Here is a 13,147-nt window from a genome sequence, read left to right on the forward strand (position 1 = left end):
AGCGTGAAAGAGATGCGTGTCCTTGTATGTGAAGAGGAGGTGAAGGAACAGCTAGTGCAAGGAACACACAAATCCGTTGCGCCAGACTAATAGGTGGCTGGCTCTGAGCTGGGAGACTGCAACAGAAACACAGAACTATCTAGGTTGGAAGAGACCTCCAAGATCATCGAGTCCAGCCTCTGACCTAACACTAACCAGTCCTCCACTAAACCATATCACTGAGCTCTACATCTAAATGTCTTTTAAAGACACCCAGGGATGGTGACTCCACCACTTCCCTGAGCAGCCTGTTCCAATGTCTAACAACCCTTTCGGTAAAGAAGTTCTTCCTAAGATCCAACCTAAAACTCCCCTGGGGCAACTTTAGCCCATTCCCCCTCGTCCTGTCACCAGGCACGTGGGAGAACAGGCCAAACCCCACCTCGCTACAGCCTCCTTTAAGGTACCTGTAGAGAGCAATAAGGTTGCCCTGAGCCTCCTCTTCTCCAGGAGGAACAAGCGGCTCCCTCAGCCGCTCCTCGTGGGACTTGTTCTCCAGACCCCTCACCAGCTTCATTGCCCTTCTCTGGACTCGCTCAAGCACCTCGATGTCCTTCTTGTAGAGAGGGGCCCAAAACTGAACACAGTACTCGAGGTGCGGCCTCACCAGAGCTGAGTACAGGGGGACAATCACTTCCCTAGCCCTGCTGGCCACACTACTTCTTATACAAGCCAGGATGCCGTTGGCTTTCTCGGCCACCTGAGCACGCTGCTGGCTCATATTCAGCTGACTATCCACCAATACTGCCAGGTCCTTCTCTGCCAGGCAGATTTCCAACCCTTCCTCTCCCAGTCTGTAGCTCTGCTTGGGGTTATTGCACCCCAGGTGCAGGACCCGGCACTTGGCCTTGTTGAACTTCATGCAGTTGACCTCAGCCCATCGGTGCAGCCTATCCAGATCCTCCTGCAGAGCCTTCCTACCCTTGAGCAGATTGACACACGCACCTAACTTGGTGTCATCTGCGAACTTACTGAGGGTACACTCAATGCCTTCATCCAGATCATCAATGAAGATATTAAAGAGGACCGGCCCCAGCACCGAGCCCTGGGGAATGCCACTGGTGACCGGCCTCCAACTGGATTTGACTCCATTCACCACGACTCTTTGGGCCCGGCTATCCAGCCAGTTTCTAACTCAACGAAGCATACGCCAGTCCAAGCCATGAGCAGACAGTTTCTTGAAGAGAATGCTGTGGGAGACGGTGTCAAAAGCCTTGCTGAAGTCAAGGTAGACCACATCCACAGCCTTTCCCTCATCCACCAAGCGCATCACTTTGTCATAGAAGGAGATCAGGTTCGTCAAGCAGGACCTGCCTTTCATAAACCCATGCTGACTAGGCCTGATCGCCTGCTTGCCCTGCAAGTGCTGCATGATGACTCTCAAGATAATCTGCTCCATGAGCTTCCCTGGCACTGAGGTCAAACTGACAGGCCTATAGTTTCCCGGGTCTGCCCTCCAGCCCTTCATGTAGATGGGCGTCATGTTTGCTAGCCACCAGTCAACTGGGACATCCCCCGATAGCCAGGACTGCAGATAAATGATGGAAAGCGGCTTGGCCAGCTCCTCTGCCAGTTCTTTCAGTACCCTCGGGTGGATCCCATCCGGCCCCATCGACTTGCGCACATCCAAGTGCCATAGCAGGTCGCTAACCATTTATTCGTGGACAGTGAGGGCCACATCCTGCTCCCCATCCCCTTCCGCCAGCTCAGGGTACTGGGTATCCGGAGAACAACCAGTATTACCGCTAAAGACTGAGGCAAAGAAGGCATTAAGCACCTCTGCCTTTTCCTCATCTTTTGTAACAAGGTTTCCCCCCGCATCCAGTAAAGGATGGAGATTCTCCTTAATCCTCCGTTTTGCATTGATATATTTGTAAAAAGATTTTTTGTTGTCTTTAACGGCAGCAGCCAGGTTGAGCTCCAGATGAGCTTAGGCCTTTCTAATTTTGTCCCTGCACAGCCTCGTAACATCCTTATAGTCCTCCTCAGTGTCCTGCCCTTTTTTCCAAAGATTGTAAACCCTCTCTTTTCTCCTAAGCTCAGGCTGCAACTCTCTGTTGAGCCAGGCCGTTCTTCTTCCACACCGGCTCATCTTTGGGCACGTGGGGACAGACCGCTCCTGCGCCATTAAGATTTCCCTCTTGAAGAGCGCCCAGCCTTCCTGGACTCCTCTGCCCTTCAGAACCACCTCCCAAGGGACTCTACCAACCAGTGTCCTGAGCAGCTCAAAGTCAGCCCTCCAGAAGTCCAATACAGCGGTTTTACTGGTCCCCTTCCTGGCCTCGCCAAGAATAGAGAACTCCACCATTTCGTGGTCACTCTGCCCAAGACAGCTTCCGACCACCACATCTCCCACCAGTACTTCTCTGTTTGTGAAGAGAAGGTCTAGCGGGGCGCCACCCCTGGTAGGCTCACTAACCAGCTGTGTCAGGAAACTACCTTCCACAGAAACCTCCTAGACTGCTTTCTCTGGGCTGTGTTGTGCTTCCAGGTTATGTCAGGGAAGTTGAAGTCCCCCACGAGAACAAGCGCCGACGATTTTGCAACTTCTGTCAGTTGCCTGTAGAACTCCTCATCCGTCTCCTCATCCTGGTTCGGCGGTCTATAACAGACCCCGACCAGGACGCTAGCCTTGTTGGCCTTCCCGCTGATCCTAACCCAAAGGGACTCAACCTTGCCATTCCCAGCCTCGAGTTCCACAACATCGAAAGACTCTCTAATATAGAGAGCCACACCACCACCCCTTCTGTGCTGCCTCTCCCCTCTGAAGAGCCTATAGCCAGGCATTGCAGCACTCCAGTCATGAGACTGGTCCTACCACGTCTCCGTGACGGCAACCAAGTCGTAGCCTGCCTGCTGCACGATGGCTTCCAGCTCCTCCTGTTTGTTACCCATGCTGCGTGCATTGGTGTAGATGCACTTCAGCCAGGCCATTGCCTTCTCTCCCGGCCTTGCCATTGTTCCCCCTGGCACAGCTCCAACAAGCCTTGAGCGAATGAACGGCTGTGCGAACGGCTGTGTGGTGCTTAGCTGCCGGCTAGGGGAAACCGTGACAACAGCAATGTAGTCATGTAACCAAATTGAAGCCAAAACTTTCAGCCCGGTCCTTGACCTGAACAGGGAGTGAGGATCCGTATCCTGGCATTTATACGTGATAGTTTATGTGCAGCCAAAGTAAATACTGCAGTCGGAGGTCATGGCGCTAGATTTTGAAAAGTCCGGCATAAAGAAGAGATCTCAGAAAGGCAAATTTAAGCAACATTAATGTCAAGCAAAGTCTTTCTGATTGCTATATTCTTTATCAGTCGTGACTAGACAGATGAAAATCTATGAAAGCAATTTTGCCTTTTAGGTCATTTTCTTTTTTATTTTATTTAAGTTTATTAATCTTATTTTAACAGGCTCTGTACTAATTTTCCTCACAGAATGACTAGCAGAAATATGAGCCTTACGTGCCTTTTGTATTTAATTCATTAGGTCAACTCTAACCACTAAGCCAGGTTATTTCTATTATCGATAAGGAGCAATGGAACCTTAAACATTGAAACCTAGGTTGATGAGCCTATTCCACAAGGTCTCATGACTCCACACATGTGAAGTGAAATCTGCCAGGTGGGGATCATTTGACCTTTGCTATAAAGGAAGCATGAGGAGTATGGGAAGACTTTCCACTCTAGGGAAGTTTGAGATTCAGGTTGCTTAGGGTGCTTTTTCTATTTTCTACTGTCCTTGTGAAATGGAATCAGTGTTCCTAAGTAGGCTGCTTTTTCATAGTGTTTTCTACAATCTCTGTGAAATAGTTTGGGATGCTCTATGAGCTAGTAACATCGGTGGTGACTACTCAGAATGGGAAAACCCTGGTGGTGCTACTTCCCCATGAAGTTGTGTGGTAGTAAGTAAAATTCAGAAGCTGGCAGGTAAGTGCTCCTGGGTTAAAAATTTGATATGGGTTGGGGAGCTTGAGGATTTCTTTGACTGTGTCTGTAACATGGAACTTGGGGTTTTTTAAAGTTTCTGTCATGTGGTCCCGCTCCCCGAGTCCTCGCTCCCCGAGTCCTCGCTCCCCCTTCACAAATACTAGGAGGAGACATTAGAACGACAACAGCCCAGCTAGGAGATGTTCAGTTACGAAGGCATTATCACCAAAAGAGTCTCTATACCCCAGAATATTGAATGTATACCACAAACAACTATAATGGGGCAGTAGCTATGTAGTACAGATAGACAGGGTTTGTGTTTTGTTTGGAAAAGACTAACAATAAGTTTATTAAGTAATAATGACTATTATTACTTATATTCAGTCATCCTAAATTAAGAACTGTTACAATATTAGGATATTAAACTCTCCTGTAATTATTTTATAACAAGCAACAGTTACTGTAATTTCATATTAGCTTTCTTAGTAATTAACACTCTTGAAACTGTAAAGAAACAGATACTACACTAGAAATGACTGTACATAATTGAGGTTTATAGATTTTTCAGATTTAAAACAGTATAAATGAGGTGATGTTCAGGTCACCTGCAGAGTACAATAGTATGCAAGAAGTTAAGATTGATGAGCATTTTTTAATGCTGTAGGTAAACTCAAGATGAACCCATCAAGACCCCCAGCTATTAAAAGTGATATTCAAGTCAGAAGAGGAGGTTTCCATAGAACAGCTGTGGGAGAATCCTTCATAATATCTGCAGTTCCAATGGGACCTCATGCTGATGTGTTTCCACCATGTAAAATTATTGACCTTGTGGCCAGAATAGAAGATAAGGTCATTCTATCATGGACAGCACCAGGAAATGATTTTGACAAAGGCCGAGGTATGTTCGTAGCTTGCCAGCCTGCTTCCTAACCAAAGTGGAAGATCTGTAATGGAGTTTAGTCTCACTGACACTAGTGGGAATTTTCTTATAAAGTATGGTGGTTCTAGTTGCAAAGATTTTAAATGGAATTAGATGACAAGCTTTTTGAGAGTTTCAGAATCAGTGCTGGTGATTTTGATGGAAGGCTTACTTTTACTAAGTTGATGTTTTCTGCTGCTCATGGAAGGTAGACATATTACTCTGTACATGTAAAGAAAAAGTGTAAATAAACATCAGATTTGGTCAAGTAGGAATTTTACTTCACCGACTTTGACATAACAGTAAGTGAAGTCAGAATTACTGTCAGACTTCAGTGTGGGCTCATGATGACCACCATCACTTCTTCATTTCAATGCTGTGCTGTGAGAAATTGAATCGTTCAAGCACTTAGTTTAGGTAACAAGTTTTTGTAGATCTATCCGTCATGCTGCATTAATTTTTATGGTGCTCAACTGACTTATGAAGAAAATATTAAGTATTATTTTGGAAGTATTTTGAAAAGAGTATTTGGAGAGAGATCAGAAGTTTGAATGATAGCTAACACACAGATGACAATATCTTTTAATATTTGTATTTTCAGCTGCAAGTTATGAAATCAGAATAAGTGAGAGTCCTCTGGAACTAAGGGACAGCTTCTATAACACCGGTTTAGTGAATACTTCCACTCTCTCACCTCAGCATGCTGGCTGCAAAGAAATATTTGCATTTAAACCAGAAGCTTTTACAACAGGAAACATAACCATAATTTACGTTGCGATGCGTGCCATTGATGATGTTTTTCTTCACTCTGAGCTGTCTAATATTGCACAAGCTGTAAAGTTTGTTCCCCCAATGGTGTATCCCACTTCTAATACGGAGTTTAGTTTTTCAACAATATTGTTACTAGTCTTTGGATTACTAACAGTAGTGTGTATTACAGTAAGCACAACCCTTTGTTTAGTAAAGAAAACGAAGAAAAAGACACTTTCAGAAAATGCAGCTAAGTTTCTTTAACGTAAAGTGTCAGAGCTTGTTAGAACTCCAGATATTTAAAATTATTTAACTGCTTTGACTTGGAAAAGTAGATATCCTACAATAAACAGAATAAATAAGTAATCACATTCCAGATATTGAAGTGGTTTGTTAGCCATATCATGCTGTCTATGAATTTGAGAACAGAAGGCTTGGTTACAGTAAAACAAGTCGTATGCTGTACCATCTTGTACCACAGAGATGCAATATCTGTCTAGGAACTTACATGGGTGCTGTGCAATGTCATAGTCTATTCTTATTTTGTGGTGAAAAAGTTGTAATTAAATTGACAGAGATACTGAAGACAGTGTGCCTTATTTAAAAACAGAAAAGAAAAAAGGGAGGGGGCAAAACAAAGCAGTATGAGTTCCTGCAGTTCTCATTTACATTTATGTAAGCACATGTGCCATTCAGCTTCCAGGTTCGGTGGGGAATTCCACAGGAAGAAGATCAGAGGCTGAGGGCACTTAATTGAGAAACTTCTCTGTTGAGGCAGAAATAACCTTTGTCCTGACCCTACAGAAGGCAAAAGAGTGTTTACTGGAAACCAGAGCAGATGAAGGAAGGAGCAGAAGAGGTACACACAAAGCCAATCCTGCACACTCTCTGCTTTCACACCTAAAGTGTCACATTAAGGGTGTTTGGAGGGAAACTGTGCCAGTGTACAAGTGTTTCCAGTATGTTATTCTCTTCTAGTCATCACTTACATCCTTAAACCACAGAGCTGAATCTCTTGTTTGTTAGCTGCTTCTAAAGGAAACAGTTGCATTAGAATTGGATTAGCCCTATTGTTGTCGCTCTGCTGGGCTTTAGAAGGCTGAAAAGTGCTGATTATCAACACTTGGGATTGCTTTGAGTTCAGTATGTCCTTCAAGGATATCTTCTGATCCTATAAACACGTTAAAATTTTTCTTTTATTTTTAACTACATCTGTGCATATGAATATACATGAGTGTGTGTATTGTGCATGTGCGTGCATGCAATGTGTGGGGTTACATTTGTTTACCGTAATGTGAAATCGCAAACATAATGATTATCTTGCTGTAAAACCATGTATAAAGATAAGGAAGTGTGACATTTTATAGCTGGAGTCTGAGTCAATTTGTTCTTCACTACCTGGAAGAAAAAGAATTGAGGAAACTTGTAGAATGTCTCCTCTATGTAAAGTCAAATTTGCATTGTTTCCTTGAAATAAATTGGATACTGAATTAAATACAACAAAATCAGACGGATTCTGTATTGCTAAAAGGATCTTTTCCTCAGAGAATACAGAAGTGTACAGAGCATTTCAGAGCAGGTGCAAACTTTGGGAGATTGTCACATTGTTAAAATTTGACTTTTACATGTCATCACCACCATCTCCTTATTGCACCTCTGTGAGGTGACAGCTGCTGCTGCACCCCAGGAGCAGCCAATTTTGTAGCAGCTGCAGGTGGAAATAAATGGGCTCTGTTGAGAAGCAGCCTATGGCAGTAGTGAGATTGTTTGGTGCTTTAGCTCCTCAGCAGTAATGCAGATCGGAAAGAGCAAAGGAAAGGGCGGGGCAGGGAAAGGAGTTTGGGGACCTTTGTCACAATCTATCCAGAGTAAAAAACTGAGGGCTCTTCTGAGAACTCTGAGTTCTCTCTCAGTGACTTCTCCCAGTGAGGTCTCTCTCTTGGACCTCACTACAGGGAGTAGGCATGAAGCTAAAGGAGCTAGGTAGCCCTTTTGCCTGCTCCTGATCCTTATGGAGTGGCGAATTAGGGAAGTGGTGGATTTTTACTTTTAGCTGAGACCAGATACCCCATGTATCTGGAGGCTTAAAGAGTTCCTATACTAATGTAAGAGGTGAAAGAAATAAAATTCTGCATTATTCAATGAATTTAGGATCGGGAATAGGTGAGATGGAAAAAGGAGCAGGAAGAGAAGGGAAGACCCAGGCATTTCAGTGGGGACCTGGTCTGGAAGAAGTTGGTGCTGCAGCCAGGACAGGCCCTGCTCCCTTGCCTGTAACTGCTCAGCCACCACCCTCCTTCAGCTGCCACCAAGTAACTTTGGTAAACCAGATCACTTCCCTGAGTCAGCTGGAAACTCTTTCATGTTTCCAGCACAAGGCATGGCACACAGTCCAGTGTTACTTTGGCCTACATTCCTTTGTGAAACCCCACCCTCAGAAGAGGTTGAAATTTTACAGATCCAGGTGATTTTGTCTTCTGCCCTTCGAGACGATTTCACAATCTCACTGATTGAACCAGGGAAGAAGGTGAGAGGTGCATCACCAGGAAAAAAAAAAAAAAAAGGAAGAAAAGAAATTATCTTTTCCATTGCATCAAGTTAAGAGACAGGGATAAAATCAGCTTAAGGTTTGTAATGGTTAAAATCAAATGGGCAAACAGAAAGAAAGAAACAAACGAAAACATCACCACCACCAAAAATAAACAAAAAAAAACAACAAAAAAACACCCAAGCAGGAACAGAAAGCAAGGCATAAGGAAACAAGAATAACAGAAAGAAAGAATTCATAGAATATCCTGAGTTGGAAGGGACCCGCAAGGATCATCAAATCCAACTCCTGGCACCGCACAGGTCCCTTTGGCTTCATTTAGCCAGAAAATGGCTGGCTCCATTTACTATATTGCAATAGGACTGTTTTGACAACGGAACAATGGCGGTAAATGTTAACTGCTGACTCCATGATGAAAGAAAATTCTAAAGCTGAAATGCTTTTTTTTTTTTTTTTTTTTTTTTTTTCCCTCATGTCAGATATCAGTTCTATTCTTCTGCAGGTGATAGCAGAATAGAACTGCTAATGGAGTGGCAGGTCCAAGGTATGAAGGTAGTTGTAAGAAGCTACAGGACAGTATTTCTCCACCATGTCCTGCTTCTAAGCAAGTGCGTGGTTTCCTGTCAGAATCTTTCAGAAGATATTGCTTGATGATCAATAATCAAGACAATGCAAGACTATAGTCATGTCATCTTGCATTGATCGTTTTTGGTATTTGGCAGAATGTAGAGGAGTAAGCAAGTGAGAAAACATTTGAAGATTCTGTCTTCCTTTGAGGACTGTTCCTGCAGTGCAATGACGACTGCTGTTCTGAATAAATGAAAGGAAACAACAGCAAAACTGTATTTCCCTGTAAAGGCTTCAGGAAGCTATCTTTCTGCCCACTCATTTATGTCAGTGCTGCCAAATACTGTACAGGCTATAAGAAGGCACATGACTGAACATACTGATTCAAAGATCAAAACCAAAATTCCTTTAAGTGGTATATTCTTTATTGCAGCGCTGGATGCATGGGGGATCTCTCCACCTATTGTGCATACCCAAAGTGGAAAGCAGTCTTGAATTTATGCAATCTATCAATATTCTACAAGCGCCTGTACATATTCATTACCTATCCCCGCCTTTCCTCGCTTCTCATGCTAATTAGCCTTTTGGCACCTTGCGCCTGCGTAGAGCCTCCCAAGAATTGTGGACAGGGGTCTTCAGAACATCAGCAATGGTCTTTGGGAGGAAGACCCCTGGTCTTCCTCACAGTGTACTTTTCCCCTTTGGTCAGGAATCTGTTGAGTTGTCATGTTTCTTAATTGCAAGAGCTAGTTGTTGCTAATTCTTCCGTTTGTTGTATCTTTATCATGAATTCCAATGTCCAGTTTCGAGATTTATAGACCTTATATTTGTTTCTCTGTCCGTCTGCCACTTCCTTATCATGAGTTCCAGTGTCATGTTTCAAAATATACAGTCCTTGTCTGGGGATTGTCCTTGCCTCCCCAACGTCTCCTTAATCAATACCACGGCCATTTCCAACTGTGTGTTCAGTCTATACCTTTTCTACCATTTCTTTTTCTTACTTGCCTTGGACTCAATGAAAGAGCTGAAGGTGTTTACAACTGAATGTTACAGGAACCATTTTCTTCAGGAAGTAAACCAACTCAACTAGACAGTTAAGTTTAGGAAGCAATTTGGGGCAACCTGAAATTTCAAATCTCTAGAAATATCCTGAGTACAGTCAGTTAGACGGACCAGTAAAAAAAATATGGAAAGTTAGGAAGAGATGGGAAAATATGTTAGGGAGCAGGTAGAATAATTTGGCTGTTTTCCCAAGAGTCTGATCCAAGATTTCATAGGTACACCAAATCAGACTTCATCTTTGCAGTCTGGCAGTTAAAGGCTGGGGTGGGTGAAGGCCAGGGGGTAGCTGTGAGTCTGTTGGTGCATTTAGGATTTTGATAAAAGAAAGATGTAAAAAAGACAGCAATTAAGTAAATATATTTAAAAAAAATCATGAAAAATAATGAGAGTATAAAATGAAGTCTGCAAAAGAATGACTGCTGTATTATCCTACCTTACAAGGAAGTGTCATATCATTTCAGCCAAAAAAGAATTTACCTTTTGACTTCGCATTGTGTAATGATCCTGTTCCAAGGTGTGGCTTTTCATTTTTCTTCCTGTCCTCTAGCATGACAATACTCTTTCTATGTTTGTAGTAGGATGTTAAAGAAAAATTATACAATTTTTATCTCATCTGAACTAGAGAAATATAAATTTTCCATTGAAAAAATGACAGAAATCTTTCTTAAGAAAAGTTCAGATTAATACTGTTTGCTTCCTGCTGGACTAACTAAAATGGGCAACTGATCACAGGCCAATAGTGAAAGCTGGGTGGCTAATTAATTTATTCAGTAAAGTATGGCTCTCTTGAAGGTATAGAAAGTATTCTAGCTTGATTAGGCATAGCTGTAGACAACCACATCACTTCTCAAGTGGGAAATGAGACTTTCTGATTAAGTTTATTTTGTTTAGACCTGCATGGATGATCATAGTAGAAGGAGCTCTGCTGAAGGCCAAATGGGCAGGTGTACCAGGAGACCTGGGTCTTGCCAAATCTTCCTCATCTCACCAGCACTTTGCTTTCAAGCTTCTCTATGTTTTGCTATTGCTTTTAAACTTTTGCCATATCTACCAAAAGGAATTGTACCCATGTTTACAGATGTTGCAATAAACCAATATCCGTATTTCCACATAACTAACAATATTTCCTTCTCAACCTTTTCTCTTCAAAACTGCTGGAATTTTTCAGCTCCCTCCCAGTTTACCAGGAAAATGGAAAACCTTTCTTATACCTTTTCAGCCAAAATATTTTTAAACTGAAAAAAAAAAACAGCACAGGCAGGAGAAAGGGATGAGGAGACTGAAACTGTGGAGTCTACTCCTCGGGTGCTCCTCCTTATACAAACCTTCAACATCAGAGTAACTTTGTAATGCCATTGTACTGTCTTGTGTTTCATAGTAGACAATTCTATTGGCCTTTGGAGCTGCACATAGTCGAACTAAGCAGGTGTCCTGTAAAAGAGTTTTCATTTCCTCTGTTATTGCAGTAATATTAAAGGAAATGACTGGATTAAGAAAGAAAATATTGCAGCCCAGTATAGTAAATCCATGGATCAAACTGAACACAAAGATCACAGTAAATCTAAGACAAAAAGCTGTCAAAGACTGAGTCATGCACGATTTCCAGTTCTGACTGCATGACATGGCCAAACATACACACTTAAGCCCCTTGACATCTCAGCACATATTAACTGCTGACTTCCCTGTGTCATAACTCCTTAATACTGTAAAAGTCAGTAAGTTTTGCTTTTCTCCATTATTGTGGAGGGGGTGTGTAAAAAGGAGTTGGATGTTACTGTTCCTAAGGCTTCAGTGACCACTAAAAGCAAAGAGAATACAATTTTGGTTTTGCTTAAGTGCCTCCTCAGATCAGAGGTGAAGTGAAGGGTAGCAGTTAGAGAGTATGGCAGACTGAATAAGTGAATAGCAATCAATATAAGTTAGTAATTGGCAAAGTAGAAAGTTGATGAGCGATTAATTATCTAACATGGCTGGTGGCAAAAACAAAAATATCAGAAACAGCAACTAAAAGCTTATGCTAGAATAAGACAGTTAACATATACAATAAAAGCATTACTGGTTTAAAAACTATAAAGGAAATAAAATTTTAGCTAATTACTCTATCCAATGTTTGGGGAAAAAAGTGTTATGATGTCATTTCATACTGTGACGATCAGAAATTATTTGTTGATCCACTAGTAAAACAGATGGAAATAAATTTGCAGGCAGAAGTATTTTTAAATGCATGTGCCTAGATAATTTTTGCACAGTGATTTTAAAGAATTGTATAAAAACTTCAGCAGCAGTTGACTCTCCTGACTATTAAGGACTCTTACAATAACACCAAGAAGAAATAACATTCTTATAAAAGGCAGAGGGGAAGACCTGAAAAAATATTGGAAATCTTACCATCTGTTCCACAAAAATCATTGAAAGACTGATACAGAAATCATTCAGTAATGAATTAAAATATGAAAATATTATCAAACATGACCGCATTTATTCCATTTTTGTTATTTTTATACAGTTGAGACTGTAGGATAGATTAAAAATATAGCTGTATTGTGAAATGTCTGTGACACTGCCTGACAATGCAATTTAAAATATAGCAATGTGCTGGATTAACCAAGCAGCTCATTAACAATTAGGAACTACTTAGCAGATGACTCAAAAAGTACCTGGTAGAAAATCATCACCTCACAGACATTTCTCAAATCATTGCAAATCAGTTATACATGACAGTATTAAATATTTTACCAAGGAATTGGAGTATAATTTAAGGTCACTTCTGCAGAAGTTTCTTAGAATATGAAGTGGGAAATGTCAAGGAGTGTTAGAATAGCCCCATGGAGTAATCTGGCTTGCTTGATAAACTTTTCCTTCTCCAGAAAAACACATTTTAATCCAAATGTCATGATTATTCACCTAAAGAAAAAGAATGCCAGTCATTTAAAAGGGAAGATATTACATGATAAGTAGTATCTACAAAGTTTATCAGCACTTTTAATCTCTCAGTCATCTGATTTTGTTTCAATTCCATATTACATAATTATTGCACTACTATAAATATTTTTTTCATTAAATTCCAAAGAGCTTTGTTTGTACAATTATTTCTGCTTACTCAGAAAAGGACCCTGACTAATTTTGACATAAAGTAAATAAAATAACAGGCTATCTGAAAAGGCATAAGGAAGTAAAATTTATTTTTTAGGTGGCACTAAGATGGAAGCATTTCTTCCTGAAATTAACGTGTAACTGAAGCTTAACCAATCACTTCTCACTGTACTCATGTAGATCAAAGTCTTCCTGCAAATGTTACGCCTCTCTTGACATCAAAGGGGATTGTATAAATAAGGCTGACAACCT

At 41.6% G+C, this 13,147-nt stretch overlaps 1 long non-coding RNA gene across 1 annotated transcript; it reads left to right on the plus strand.

Moving 5' to 3' along the window:
* Nucleotides 1-4,624: 4,624 nt before the first annotated feature.
* Nucleotides 4,625-6,210, plus strand: LOC137860359 (uncharacterized). The gene is made up of 2 exons (XR_011098859.1): nt 4,625-4,854; nt 5,477-6,210. It is a non-coding gene; the product is annotated as an uncharacterized lncRNA (long non-coding RNA).
* Nucleotides 6,211-13,147: the final 6,937 nt, after the last annotated feature.

This window comes from Anas acuta, chromosome 8, assembly GCF_963932015.1.
Source record: "Anas acuta chromosome 8, bAnaAcu1.1, whole genome shotgun sequence".
In the NCBI taxonomy this organism is placed as follows: domain Eukaryota; kingdom Metazoa; phylum Chordata; class Aves; order Anseriformes; family Anatidae; genus Anas; species Anas acuta.